This window comes from Moschus berezovskii, chromosome 19, assembly GCF_049115385.1.
Source record: "Moschus berezovskii isolate FMDL1 chromosome 19, NW_MosBer_1.0, whole genome shotgun sequence".
In the NCBI taxonomy this organism is placed as follows: Eukaryota; Metazoa; Chordata; class Mammalia; order Artiodactyla; family Moschidae; genus Moschus; species Moschus berezovskii.
The window spans coordinates 5095927-5110177 of NC_142478.1; the positions used below are offsets into that span (position 1 = coordinate 5095927).

General features: G+C 45.7%; 1 protein-coding gene across 2 annotated transcripts in view; it reads left to right on the forward strand.

The window, feature by feature from the left end:
• Positions 1–6969: 6969 nt before the first annotated feature.
• TRIM2 (tripartite motif containing 2) overlaps positions 6970–14251 on the forward strand; it is a 185586-nt gene continuing 178304 nt past the window's right edge. For both annotated transcript variants that reach the window (XM_055405295.2, XM_055405296.2), the window contains exon 1: positions 6970–7160. The gene's annotated coding sequence lies outside the window, so the exon portion shown is untranslated. The remainder of the gene's footprint in view (positions 7161–14251) is intronic.

The following is a 14251-nucleotide window of genomic DNA, read 5'->3' on the forward strand; positions in this document are numbered from 1 at the left end:
TTTTCCAGCGTTCCAAATTGCTCAGGGAAAGGGGCTATTCATTTATTCAACAAATATTTTTGTCATCCAACAAATACTTATCCAAGGCCCACTCTGGGCTGATCTGAGGGTACAGTGGTGAACACAGACATGACCCAGTCCACATGGGGTTTATGGTCTAGCCCAGAAGCTGTAAGCAACAGCCAAGTGATTGTGCAATTCCACTGATAGTAAGGATTTTCAGTGGAATAGCACATTTAGGCACAGTCAAGAAAGTCTTAGATGAATTTTGTGGATTAAAAGATTAGAAAAATTCTCAACGTAGAACACTTTTAAATGCTGGATAAAATGTAAAAAACCATAATCTTTTTCATTAGTTTTGTTCAGGTATTATTTACATATAGTGAAACTCACTGATTTTAATTGAACAATTCAGTGAATATTGACAAATGTATAGAGTCACGTAACCAGAACCACAATCACGGCATAGTACATTTCCATCAACCCACAGAAACCCTGTGCCCCTCTATAGTCAGTTCTTTCCCCTCCCCCTAAGACCCCTGGCAACGGCTGATCCTATTACTATAGTTTTGCCTATTCTAGAACTTCATATAAATGAAGTCATACAGTATGAAGTTTCTTGTGTTTGCAAGAGGAGGTCACCCAGAGGACCTTGCAGCCGAAGGTCCCTACCCGCTCCCCTGCCCTTGGAACGTGAGCTCTGCCTGCTTCCCCATTCTAGAAGCTGCCCAAGGACGCAAGCCTGGAGATAGTGATATGCTGCTGAGCCCACTGAGACAGTGTACGTGACCAAACCAAGCTAAAGCCTCTCTATGTAAACTGTTAAGAATCTGGCAGACAGGTGTGAAGATGTACTCATCTGTGGCTGCCCCAGACAAGCCCTGTACGTTTCCTTGGGGATTAAGCCTGCCACCTACCAGTCTGAAGTGGTCTGCCTCCCTCTGGAGCCCACCCCTGCCCTCTGCACACAGGAGCCAGCTTCAGGTCTGAGAACAAAGCAGGCCCGCAGCATCGGAGCTCTCCCTCTCGGCGCCACACTTTGGAGGTTTCTCCACGCTGCTGTGCATGGCAGGAGCCTGCTCCTTTCTCCTAACGAGCAAGCAGTGCTCCGCTGAATGCGTATGCCACAGACTGCTTCATTAATTTAACTGTTGATTGATATTTGAGTTCTTTCTAGTCTGTGGCTGTTATGAATAAGTGAATATAACTATTCACCTATAAGTCTTTGAGTAGACATATATTTTCACTTTTCTTGGGTAAATATTTAGGAATGGAATGGCTGGCTCATATGGCATCATAAGCAGAATTCTAAGGAAGATTCCCAATGGCCTCATCCTTGCTTCATTCCCTCCCCTTTAAGTGTCAGTGGAACCTGTGAATATGATGAGCAACTGCCTCCATGATTGCCTCCTTTACAAGGCAAAGGGAGATTATCCAGGTGGGTCTAATCTAATCATGTGACCCTTTTAAAAACTTTTAGACAAAAAAGAAAATCAGAGAGATGTAAGCACAGGGGCAATTCAATGTGTCCTTACGGACAGCCTCGGGAGCCAAGAGAAGCTGTCAGCTTACAGCCAGCAGAGAAGTGGGGACCTCTGTCCTGCACCCACAAGGAACTGCACTGTGCCAACACTTCTGAGCTTGCAAGCAGAGCTCATCCTAGAACCTCCAGAAGCCGACCCATACTGGCTAATATCTGACTTCAGTATTGTGATACCATGAGCAGACAATCCAGCCATACTGTCCCAGACTTCCGATCTTTACAACTAACGAGCTAATAAGAAATGTAGTTTTAAGGCCCTACATTTGTGGTTTTGTTACAGCACTAAAAAGCTAGTGCATACACTGTGTCATGTTTAACTTCTTAAGAAACTGCTAAATTGATTCCCAAAGTAGCTACACATTTTAAGCACCCACCAGCAATGTCTGAGAGTTCCAGTAACCCCACATTCTTGACAATACTTGATATTGTCGGTCTTTCAGCTATTCTTGTGTAGTGCCATTTCATTGTGGCATTTCAAAATTTGCATTTCCCTGATGTTCATGTCTTTTCATGTTCTTATTTGTTATCTATATATCTTTTTCAGTGAGATGTCTGTCTAAATTTTTTCCTCATTTTAAAAAACTGAAAAAAATTTGTCTTACTCTTTCAAAGTACTACAGTACTTTGAGTACTACAAAGTACTGTAGTCCTTTGGTGGTAAAGTGAAGGGAAGAGAAGGCAGAACTATGAAAAGCTTGATTGTCAAGGGGAAAGTGAAGGGAAAGCAGGCCTTCGCTGAGAGAGAAGGAGAGGGAGTGTTTGCCAACCTCAGAGTCTCAGTTTGAATGACCGCATCCAGGAGGTGGGAGATAAAAAGCATTTGGCTTAAGTAGGGTGGGAGGCCAGAATTCCTGAAACATAACACAATGGTAATACAACCTACCTGCATAAGGAGATGTTACCTACCTCAGCCTTGGCACTGGAAGAAAACTCTGCCCAAAGTACTTCTAATCTTAAGCTTCTACTCAAAAGTGTTTGAGCCTGAAATTTACATCTCCTACATGGACTTGAAAACTTTAAACAAAATTTATTTTGAAGTTGTCCCAAGTTGAAAGTGCTCCTACCTCCCCAGCCCACCTACCTCCCACCCACCCAGCCCACCTAACACAGGACTCAAAGGGACCCCACTGATAAAGTTCCAAGGTATATGAATTCACAATAAATAAAAATCACTAATAACTAAGGAAATAAGAGTCATAAGAGATAATAAACTGCTGTGTCAAACCTATAAAGACAAGTAATTCTGGATGACTGGGCACAGAATATTAAATAAGTGTGTTAATATTTTTAAATATTCGATAAGATAATGAAATAAAAGCATAACAGAATGAAACATTCCAAACTGACAGCTAATCTATTAATAGAAAAAAGTGAAAATTACATGACTGCAGATTCCTCAACAGAAACAGTGAAGCCAGGAGACAGTGGAATATCTTCAAAGCATTGATTGAAAATAGCCATGAACCTAAAATTACATGTTAATGAAACTATATTTCAAGGACAAAATCAAAAGAAAGACACTAGCAAGCCAAGCTGAAATTTCAGTAACAAAGCCTCTCACTATGAATGTTCTTAGGGATGTACTTTAAGAGAAAGAAGAATGATCCCAGAAGGGAGTTCTGAGAAGCAAAAAGGAATGATGAGAATATAGGTAAAGACTTTGGGAAAATATGGGGCTTCCCTGAGAGCTCAGCTGGTAAAGAATCTGCCTGCGATGCAGGAGACCCCAGTTCGATTCCCGGGTTGGGAAGATCCCTTGGCAAAGGGAAAGGCTACCCACTCCAGTATTCTGACCTGGAGAATTCCATGGACTATATAGTCCACGGGGTCGCAAAGAGTCGGACATGACTGAGCAACTTTCACTTTCACTTTTCATGGACAAATATACAAACAATATTGCACATATAAAATAACAATGTCTAATTGAAGTGTCAAAAATATCCAATATAGAATTAAAATCATGGGGAAAAAATAACCTAAAAATTGGGAATCATGTATTTGCTGTAATGGACACATTCTTCTACATGCCAGGCCCTGTGGTATGTATTCTTCGTCTTACATCACTTAATCCTCCCAACTACCTTATGAGGAAGGTGGTGTTATTAGCCTGTTTTTCAAATGAGAAAACACACATAGCCAGGAAGTATCAGCTGGGACTTAAGCCAAGTCTATTTGATTCTGAGCCTCTTCTCTCAGGCAGTCTACCATACCGCTTTCACTGGTAATGTTTGTTGTGAAAAATATAGGCAAGTGTAAAGAAAATATAGACGCGTGACATAGGCAAGTGTCAAGCCAAGAATTTCCCTGCATCATCACTGTCATATGTACAAATACACACATGCATAACTTTGAAAAAATTGGGATCATAACCACTACTGTTTTGCATTACAGTTAATATTACTAAGTAATATAATATTTTAAATATAATCATCTTGCTCTTTATTTTTGGAGCAATTTTTTTAATGGTTCATTGTATAGTGTTTTTTTAACCTATTTATTGTTCAGTTGCTTATTTTTGTCCAGCTGTTTAAGACCCCATGGACTGCAGCATGCCAGGCTTCCCTGTCCTTCACCATCTCCCAGAGTTTGTTCAGACTCATGTCCATTGAGTCGATGATGTCATCAACTATCTCATCCTTTGTCACCTATTTCTCTTCCTGCCTTCAATCTTTCCCAGCATCAGGGTTTTTTTCCCATGAGTCAGCTCTTCACATCAGGTGGAGCTTCAGCTTCAGAATCAGGCCTTCTAATGAATATTCAGGGTTGATTTCCTTTAGGATTGACTAGTTTGATCTCCTTGCAGTCCAAGGGACTCTCAAGAGTCGTCTCCAGCACCACAATTTGAAGGCATCAGTTTTCCAGTGCTCAGCTTTCTTTATGGTGCAACTCTCACATCCGAACATGACTGCTGGAAAAACCATAGCTTTGACTAGACGGACCTATGTCAGCAAAGTGATGTCTATGCTTCTTAATACACTTTCTAGGTTTGTCATAGCTTTTCTTCCAAGGAGCAAGAGTCTTTTAATTTCATGGCTGCAATCACCATCTGCAGTGATTTTGGAGCCCAAGAAAATGAAGTCTGTGCCTGTTTCCATTTTTTCCTCATTTTTGCCATGAAGTGATGGTACCAGATGCCATAATCTTAGCTTTTTGAATGCTGAGTGTTAAACCAGCTTTTCACTCTCCTTCTTCACCCTCATCAGGAGGCTCCTTAGTTCCTCTTCGCTTTCTGCCATTAGAGTGATATCAGCTGAATATCTGAGGTTGTTGCTATTTCTCCTGGAAATCTTGGTTACAATTTGTGATTTATCCAGCCTGGCATTTCACGTGACATACTCTACATATAAGTTAAATAAGCAGGGTGACAATATACTGACTTGACATACTCCTTTTCAACACCTTTATCCCTATTCTTCTGTATTCTACAGTATTCACTGTTAGTTTTTGTTGGATGTGAAGATAATCTGCTTGATACTTTTATTTTCTCAAGCTTGAAATGTAGTAAGAGAGAAAAGTGGATGTCTATTCTATTGCTGACTATACATTTTTTGTTTTAGAGATCTTTTGCAAATAAACATTGCAATCACATGATTCCAAAATTATGTGCTTCAAAGCAGATTTGGGATACAAAATGTGGATTTTCAAAACATGTAAATTAAATAGTTATTCTTGATGAAAGTCTTTGCTTTATGACAAAAATGACTTGTATGTTTTCTTAGAATATAAAAATATCACTTCCTTTATGAAAATTAGGCTCATGTGGAACTTTTAATAGAAACGCATTTATTACTTTTAAAGAGATGTGTTTGTGTGTACACACATATTTCAGTTCAACCCAGAGATTAATATTATATTATTACAATGTATGTAGTAAAATCTCATCAATTCAACTATACCATTGATTTCAAACTCAGATTTGAAAAATACAAGTTAGAGTAAGGAGAAACCAATACGGGGAATGTATGTTTGTTTCTGCAGTCCTATAATGCCTTGCACAAAGCACAGCAACTCGTTTCACTTTACTTTTGAATACCTGCTTATGGTCTGACGAGTATAAAACGCCCACACACGAAAGTAACAAGATGGAGTACTAACACTGAACGGACCTTTGAGCAAATATGAACAGTCTCATCCACACTTCTCCTTTCCCCACCCAAACCAGCACCTGAAATGGTTTAATTTTGAAACCATGTGTTTATCGTAACCTGCTATTCAGAGACCATCTGCAGCCAATTATTATTCCCAAGAGGTCTCCCCTTGGCGTCACTCATCTCTGTGGGCCTCTCCTCCCTTCTACCCGGAGCTGGTTAGTGCTCAGTCTGTGCAAACTCACTTTACAGTAGCTTAAGCAGAATAAAGAAAAGTAATCATGCTGCAGAGAATGACAGACCTGCTTCTAAACCCAAGTGTGAACTCCGTTGGTGGGGGTGCATGGGGCAGCGACGCGGCCCGCGGAGTCTGCGTCGCCCATCAACTCCACCGCCACGCCGGCCCCCGCGCCTCCGCCTCCATCCCCAAGCCGCTCACTGCGCTCCTGTTTCTGCCCTCCCGCCTGAGAGAATCCCTCGGAATCTTTGATTTAAAGCAGGCGTCCATCGCACCCTCGGACCGCCTCGTGCTAGGTCGCAGTTGTCCCGGTAACAGCGCGTCTGAAGGGAGAGCTGGCTCTCCGGAGTTTCCACGGAAACCACTCCCGGCAGAAGCAGGTGCGGCGGGCGCAGCCGGGCGGCGCTGGAAGGCGCCCCCGGGGCGGGGCGCGGAGGACCGCCCCTACGCCCGGTGCGAGTTACATACGCACCATATTTTATTAAGCACTACCTTCGGTGGGCTGTTTCGCTGGCAGAGCAGAACCACTAATTCCTTCGATACAAACCCAGCCTTTCTCGAGGCGCTGTCCGCGCTTTAGGGATGGTCCACATGGAGGAGGATCTGCAAAGGAGCCCTCCCCTCCCCTCCCCTAACAGCGAGGTTCTGCTGGCCAGGGTCCTCTCGAGAGGCTGGAGCGTTCGTGTGCGCGACAGAACGTGAGGGAAACCCAGGCTGATGAGCTTCCTGCCCTTGGCATAGTGCCCGGAAGATCAAGCAGTAATAGGCTTGAGGTTTGCTGTGTTGCTCTAAGTCCCCTTTACATTTGTGACGCAGGTTAGGTTACTCGGAAAGGCACTCGCCTCTTGTTTTGTTTTACAAGTATCGTTGGGAAGAGATCCCTGCTGAGAGCGATTGGGAAAGAACTGAGCTTTCTGGACAGTTTCTAGGTTGAAGCTGGCGTTTGACCCTGCTCCTGGTCGGTGCCTGCGCAGTCCCCCGCTGCGGCATCGCCGGAGCTGGGGCAGGGCGAAAGCCGCGGCCGAACGTGCGCTTCTCGGCGCCCAGCCCGTCATCTCTGTGTCTCTCGGGCGGGAGGGGAGGGGCGGTCTGACACAGTTATTAAACCTGGCAGCTGCGCTGGCGGCGCCGCGGCGCATTTTGAGTGAGCTTGCAGAAAATGAGGGGCTTTCAGCCGGGCACCAGTTTGTCACTTCTCGCTGCCTGAAAGGCGGCTTTCAGAGCGCTTTCTCTGGCTTCTGCTAGCAGTGGTCCCCGCGAGTGCGCGCACTTGGCGTAAACAGTGGGAACCGTGAGTATCTGTGGCTCCGCGCGGCGGCTCGGCTCCTGAGGCTTCCAGCCGGTGGCGGGGACGCAGAGGCAGCGGAGGAGAGGCGGGCGCGCGGGGGACCGGGCTGTGGGAGGGCCGCGCGCCGCCACGCCGGGTCCGCAGGGGGTGCGCGCCGGCGCGACGAGGAGCCGACAGCCCGGGCGGCTGCGAGAGGAGGCTGGAGCGCCCGGTGTCTTGCGCACGCCTTGGGATCTGGGCCTGCGGTTTGGAGCCAGACGCACAAAGACGTCGGGCCTAGGCAGCCGGTGTAGACAGTCCTGTGCTGCCTCAGGACCTCCGGTCCTTTCTGAGAGAGAGGAGAAGCTGCATTTTACGGTTGGCTCGGAACAATGAGGTTAGGCCAGTGTTTCCCCGCCCCGAGGACCTTTGCGCGCTGGCGGTGAGCATCTCGGCCAGTCCCATGGGGACCCCGGTGTGGCAGCGCCGCCGCAGCTTCGCGCGCCTCCGGAGGTCGGGGCGTCCGGACCTCTTGGGGATTTCAGAGCCTCTTGGGGCTCAGGCCCCAGTCCCTGAGCTCCCTCCCTCCCTTTTCCTCCTCGTACTCTGTGTTCTAACAGGGCTAACATTTTACGAAGATCAACTAGAAAGGCGAAGAGACCTTAATTCCGTCTTTTCTTCCCGAAGTTATGAGTGTAAAGAGGTGTGGTGTTTTTCCTTACTATCGATTGCTAGAGGGAATCTTGGAGTTCAGCATCGGATTTATATATATATATATATACACATATTTCTGGACAAGATTTCCCATATTACAGAACTGGCATCATACCAGGATCTCTCGGTGGTCTGTGTGTTTCTTTAAAAACCTTGGCTTTCCCCTAGGGGTTCCAAGGAATGTCTAACAGCGTCAGTTGACACCAGAATATCATGTTTACTATTTCGTGTGCGTTTCCATGTCGATCTGGTTCAGGCCGGAATGTGTGATACTGAGAGGTAGTATCTCAAGCCTCACTCTTGCTGCCTCTGTGGCTGGACTTTTAGGCTGTGTTGTCTGGCCTTCTAGCTGTGTTGTCTGGCCATCAGTGTCAGCAGCTGATGGCCACGGAAGGGGTCACTTTCCCCAGGGGCTGGCCAGAGCCAGGACTCCTCCAAGGTTAGGTATGTGGGCAGTCAGCTGTGGGCAGACTGCTAAAAGTTTCCAGGCCTCAGTTTCTTAATCTATAAAGTGGACATGACAAAGTAATAGAGATGCACTAAGGTTTGTGCTGGTCTTCAGATCTCACCCCACTAAACAGTTTTTCTGTTATAACTTGATAGTGAAAACAAAAAGAAAAGAAAGGAAAAGCCTACAAAATGGAAAAACTTGTAAATAGCCCTAAGAAAAGCAGTTATCAAGTTAACTTAGAAATTTCCTAAAAACAGACTAGCCTGTTGTTTGCAAATTACTTGATTTGTAAGTAAAGAACTGTCATAGACACGCATATGAGCCCTTTATTTTTAGAATTTGATTTTGGCCAACCTGAGGGGCTTGAAGGACCTCAGTTTGCCAACCAGGATTGATCCTGGGCCATAACAGTGAAAGCCCAAAGTCCTAACCACAAGGCCACCAGGGAACTCCCATATGCCTTCTTTAATTGTACAGATCAGGTTGTGACCCTGAAGAAAGTTTGGCATCTAACAGGAAAATAAGGCTTGCTTTTCTTTGCCCCCAGACTTGGTTTTCCATCCTGCAGTGTGTTTTCTTATCCTGAAATGAGTTTCTTATTAACAAAAACCAGATGATAATTAAGTTTAAAAAAAAAGAAATTAATGTGATTCTGGGTGTTCATTGGAAGTACTGATGCTAAAGCTGAAACTCCAATACTTTGGCCACCTCATGCGATGACTTGACTCACTGGAAAAGACTCTGATGCTGGGAAGGATTGGGGGCGAGAGGAGAAGGGGACGACAGAGAATGAGATGTCTGGATGGCATCACTGACTCTATGGACATGAGTTTGAGTGAACTCCGGGAGTTGGTGATGGACAGGAAGGCCTTGAGTGCTGTGATTCATGGGGTTGCAAAGAGTCAGACACGACTGAGCGACTGAACTGAACTGAATGTGATTCTGAGATGTTAAGTATAATATGATAGACCTGAAATAAATACTCCTACTGAGTTCTACTTTAGTAAAATAATGCTTTAGGTGTTGTTTCTAATTTTGTCCATTGTACTTTAAAAAGAATGTGGAGAAACTGGAGGAGGAGTTCAGAATGGAGCAACCAAAATAACTTAATGAAGCAGAAAAAAGAGAAGCTTAAATTTCTTTTTTTTTTAAATCCTGAGGCTGGGTGAGGTTGTGAAAAGAATGGAGTAGGAGAAAACCAGGTTTTGATAGAACAGAATGAACTTCTCAAATGGTGAAAGATTAAAATGAGGAGCATCACAAAGAGAATAATTTCCCATCTGTCCTTCATGGTCAAGCCCCCAGCGCTCCCTAAATCTGGCTGCCTGTTTGAATCACGTGGGGACTTTAAAATCCTTCTAAGGCCCCGGTTCCTCCCCAGGCTGAGATTCTGACTTAACTGGTCGGAACATGAGTGTGGATATTTTGTCAGAGCTCCTGAGGTGAAACGTTAGGTAGGAGAACTTTGGTCATGCCTAAGAGGGCAGAGTCCATGGCTGTAGGAGCAGCAGGAAGCTGACAGGGCCACAGGAGAGAAGACAACTGTGATCCACACAGGCTGTCAGCCAGCTTCGCCAGATCCTGTTTCGTCAAGGGTTTCTGGAAATCCAGTTATTTACTGATAATGGCAAGCCACTCCAGTACTCTTGCCTAGAAAATCTCATGGATGGAGGAGGCTGGTAGGCTGCAGTCCATGGGGTCGCTAAGAGTCGGATACGACTGAGCGACTTCACTTTCATTTTTCACTTTCATGCATTGGAGAAGGCAATGGCAGTTTTCTTGCCTGGAGAATCCCATGGACAGGGGAGCCTGGTGGGCTGCTGTCTGTGGGGTCGCACAGAGTCGGACACGGCTGAAGTGACTTAGCAGCAGCATGGACTCTTCAAATCTTTAAGGGTTGCAACTAATTAAGAGTAAAACATTTAAAAGTGTATTGTGCTTGCCAAATAAGACACATCTGCTAAAACTGGTCCCCAGGCCAGATTAGGCAACCTCAGCCTCAGACATCTGCCTTCTCTTCAGGGAGGAGCCAGGCTGGACTCGGGGCTGTTCAGGGGCCTCTTCTAGTTTGAGTTCTGTTGTTTTGCTTTGTTTTCTTACTGTAGTAAATTTATTTATTCTTTTAAAATTATTTTTAATTGAAATACAGTTGTGTTACAGTGTTGTGTTAGTTTCAGGTGTATAACTAATTCAGTTTTGTGTGTGTTTGCCTGTGTGTATTTCAGATTCTTTTCCCTAATAGATTATTACAAGATATTGAGTATAGTTTCCTGTGGTATACAATAGGGCCTTGCTGGTTATCTGACTCTTTGCGACCCCATGGACTATACAGTCCATGGAATTCTCCAGATCAGAATACTGGAGTGGGTAGTCTTTCCCTTCTCCATGGGATCTTCCCAACCCAGGTATGGAACCCGGGTCTCCCGAATTGCGAGTGGATTCTTTACCAGCTGAGTCACAAGAGAAGCCCAAGAATACTGGAGTGGGTAGCCTATCCCTTCTCCAGTGGATCTCCCCAACCCAGGAGTCGAACCGGGGTCTCCTGCATTGCAGGTGGATTCTTCACCAACTGAGCTATCAGGGAAATCCCGTTTTATATATAGCAGTGAGTATATGCTAATCCCCAACTTCTAATTTATCCTTCCTCCCCTTTCCCTTTGGTAACCCTGAGTTTGTCTTCTATGTCTGTGGATATGTTTCTGTTTTGTATATAAGTTCATTTGTATCACTTTTTTAGATTCCACTTGTAAACGATAGCGTATGATATTTATCTTTGTCTGACTTATTTCTGTAGTATGATGATCTCTAGGTCCATCCATGTTTCTACAAGTGGTATTAATGCATTCTTTTATATGGCTGACTGATATTTTGCTGTATTAATATATATGTACCACATCTTCTTCATCAAGTCATCTGTTGATGGATACTTAGGTTAACCTCACGTCTTGGCTATATGAACTTTGGGGTGCGTGTATGTTTTTGTATTATTTTCTCCAGATACATGCCCAGGAATGGGATTGCTGGGTCACATGATAGCTCTCGGAGAAGGCAATGGCACCCCACTCCAGTACTCTTGCCTGGAAAATCCCATGGATGGAGGATAGGCTGCAGTCCATGAGGTTGTGAAGAGTCAGACACAACTGAGCGACTTCACTTTCACTTTTCACTTTCATGCATTGGAGGAGGAAATGGCAGCCCACTCCAGTGTTCTTGCCTGGAGAATCCCAGGGACAGGGGAGCCTGGTAGGAGGCCGTCTGTGGGGTCGCACAGAGTCGGACGCGACTGAAGCGGCTTAGCAGTAGCAGCAGCATGATAGCTCTGTTTTTAGTTTCTTATGGAACTTCCTTACTCTTCTCCATAGTGACTGCATCAGTTTTCCCTCCCACCAGCAGTGTAGGAGTGTTTCTTTTTCTCCACACCCTCTCCAGCATTTATTATTTGTATACTTTGATAGATCTCTTTAGATTATTTGAATGAAGAAATGCCCTCTAGTTCCCTAAGCTTCCCCTGGATCTAAGTTAAGGGAGCTGGCTCTGGGGATTGGGATGGTGATCATGGGCCCGCGTGGTAAGAGGTCGCCAGCATCCTCTCTGCCAAACATCTCCCACTCAGTTTCTGGCTCTGCTGATTATGAAGGTCAGGTGAATGATGACTGGGAGGCTGGCTGTGTTCTATGAGAGGTCTGGCAACTGTCCTGAAGCTGCTTTTTTGGCATCACTTGGATTAGGAGGGGCATGGTCCGTGCATATAAGCAGCTCTGATGCTGAAACATAATTTTCAAAGTTCCCAGTTCATACATCTTTTGAATTTCCCTTTCACCTTCCCTAAGCTGCACAACAACAGAAAACAGTGTATCTCCATGAGCAGAGGGGAGGCACTCAGCACCACCTTCCACACACGAGAACCTAGCCTGAAGGAGAGAAATGCAGAAGACCTGGACATGTGACCTGGCTGGGCGCTCCCTGCCTCTTCTCTCTGGGTTAGCACTGCTGTTACTTTGTGTGAATGTAGGGGCAGGTGAAGTAACAGGAAGGCAGGACACCTGCCCTCTCTCTGGCTGTCTGCCCCCTCCCTGTCCCGGAGTGCTGAGACCAGGGTGGTACCTCCCTTCCCTGAAATGGGGCAGCCTTCCAGGCTTCCACCGAGACTGGGTGTGCCCAGTGGCAGGGGTTCAGCACAGAGGGGATGACCACTTAGCCCAGGGCGATGAGCCGATGCCAGCTTTGTTCAAAACAGCTTTGTTAAGCCAGGTGGCACTGTACATAAACGGAAAAAGCTTTCTTTAGCAGCTGCCATTTTCACTCCCCATAGGCTCTGTAGAACAGGCAAAACCAGAGTGCTTGAACAGATGCGTGGCTCCACGCTAAAGGCTGTGAAAAGCCTCCCAAAGCCATGGCCATGCTGTCTTCAGTCCCTTCGCCAGCTTCTCAGTTCTCCAGTCATAGAAACAACACCTGAGACTGCCATGGTGGCCCAGTGGTTAGGACTCCAAGCTTCTGATGCAGGGGTTTGATCCCTAGTCGGATAACTAAGATCCCACATGCTACGTGGCACAGCCAAAAAAAAATTTTTTTAAAGCAACAGCCATGATCAAAGATTTCACTGTCAAGGAAAAAGGAAAGAGATTTGAAGTTAAACTCTAGAAATGGCCCAGAGAAAGGGGAAGGAGATAGGATCCAGGCGCTTGGCTGGATTCTGAATGCCAGAACCCAGAAATGTGTTTCTTAGAGGGACAGAAGCTACGTCAACTCTAGTATCAAGCCGCCAAGGCCTTAGGCTGTGGTAGGGATGCTCTGCCCTGGTATGATCTGCACGTGCTCGTGCTCAGGCCTGTCCGACTCTTTGCGACCCCGTGCAGTGTAGCCCCCCAGGCTCCTCTGTCCATGGGGTTTCCCAGGCAGGAATACTGGAGTGGGTTGCCATTTCCTACTCAAGGGGATCTTCCTGATCCAGGGGTAAAACCCACGTCTCTTGCATTGGCAGGCAGCTTTTTTACTACTGAGCCACCTGGGAAGCCCCTAATGCCTGCATGAAGAAAAAGTGGTTGATTCTCCTGGAATCCCATATGAACACATTCCCCCCTGTCAGTCTCTGCCACTAGCCCGGGACCAGCTTCAGAAGAGCGCGATGTAAGGCGGGGTGCTGTGAGGTTCCTCTGAGGGTCTGATTCAACTCACACCACCATGCATCCCAGAATTGTGGTCCAGCAATTGGCCGTAGGTAAGCCTGCTCCCACTCAGGTTCCTTTTAGTCCTGGGACCAACCTGCAGTGTGTACTTTGGAATCAGCCTTCCACTGTGTCTGTTCTCCTTCCGGCCATAGCCCAGGCTGACTGTTAAATATACCAATTGCCTGCCCTCCAGCGGCCCAAACAAGTCCCGTCCATTTCTGGCTGGATAATGACAGGTTGCCTATGGAGCACCCTGGCCCGTGTGCACTGTTGACCAGGGTGATGCAAGCAGCTTGTATTTTCCCTTCAAGGTAGTTTATTCCCATTCTGGAAACTTCCTGTTGGCTCTTTTTAGTAAATTCACTCTTAACAGAAGATCTCTAAGTGTATCCAGGGAAAGAGGATCCCTGGTGTGTCCATTCCCCTTTTTTTAACTTCTTCAGGATGATGGTAGAAAAATTGATTAAGGGGAAATTTAATACTGTTGGCTAAAATGCAGCTGTATATTCATGACTATTCATCTGTCTTACATGATCAAATATTCTTGTTATATGAGATTAATGATAATATTAGTGCTAAGTTCAGTTATACAATGATATGAACTATAAGGGGTTTTAAAAAGAGCAGTTCCATTGGAAAATTTAAAGTACAGTATTCTCATATCGTAAAGTAAATTCTCCTAATGTGGGTCTTCCCTAGTGCTTAGATGGTAAAGAATCCGCCTACAATGCAGGAGACCAGGGTTTGATCCCTGGGTTGGGAAGATCCCCTGGAGGAGG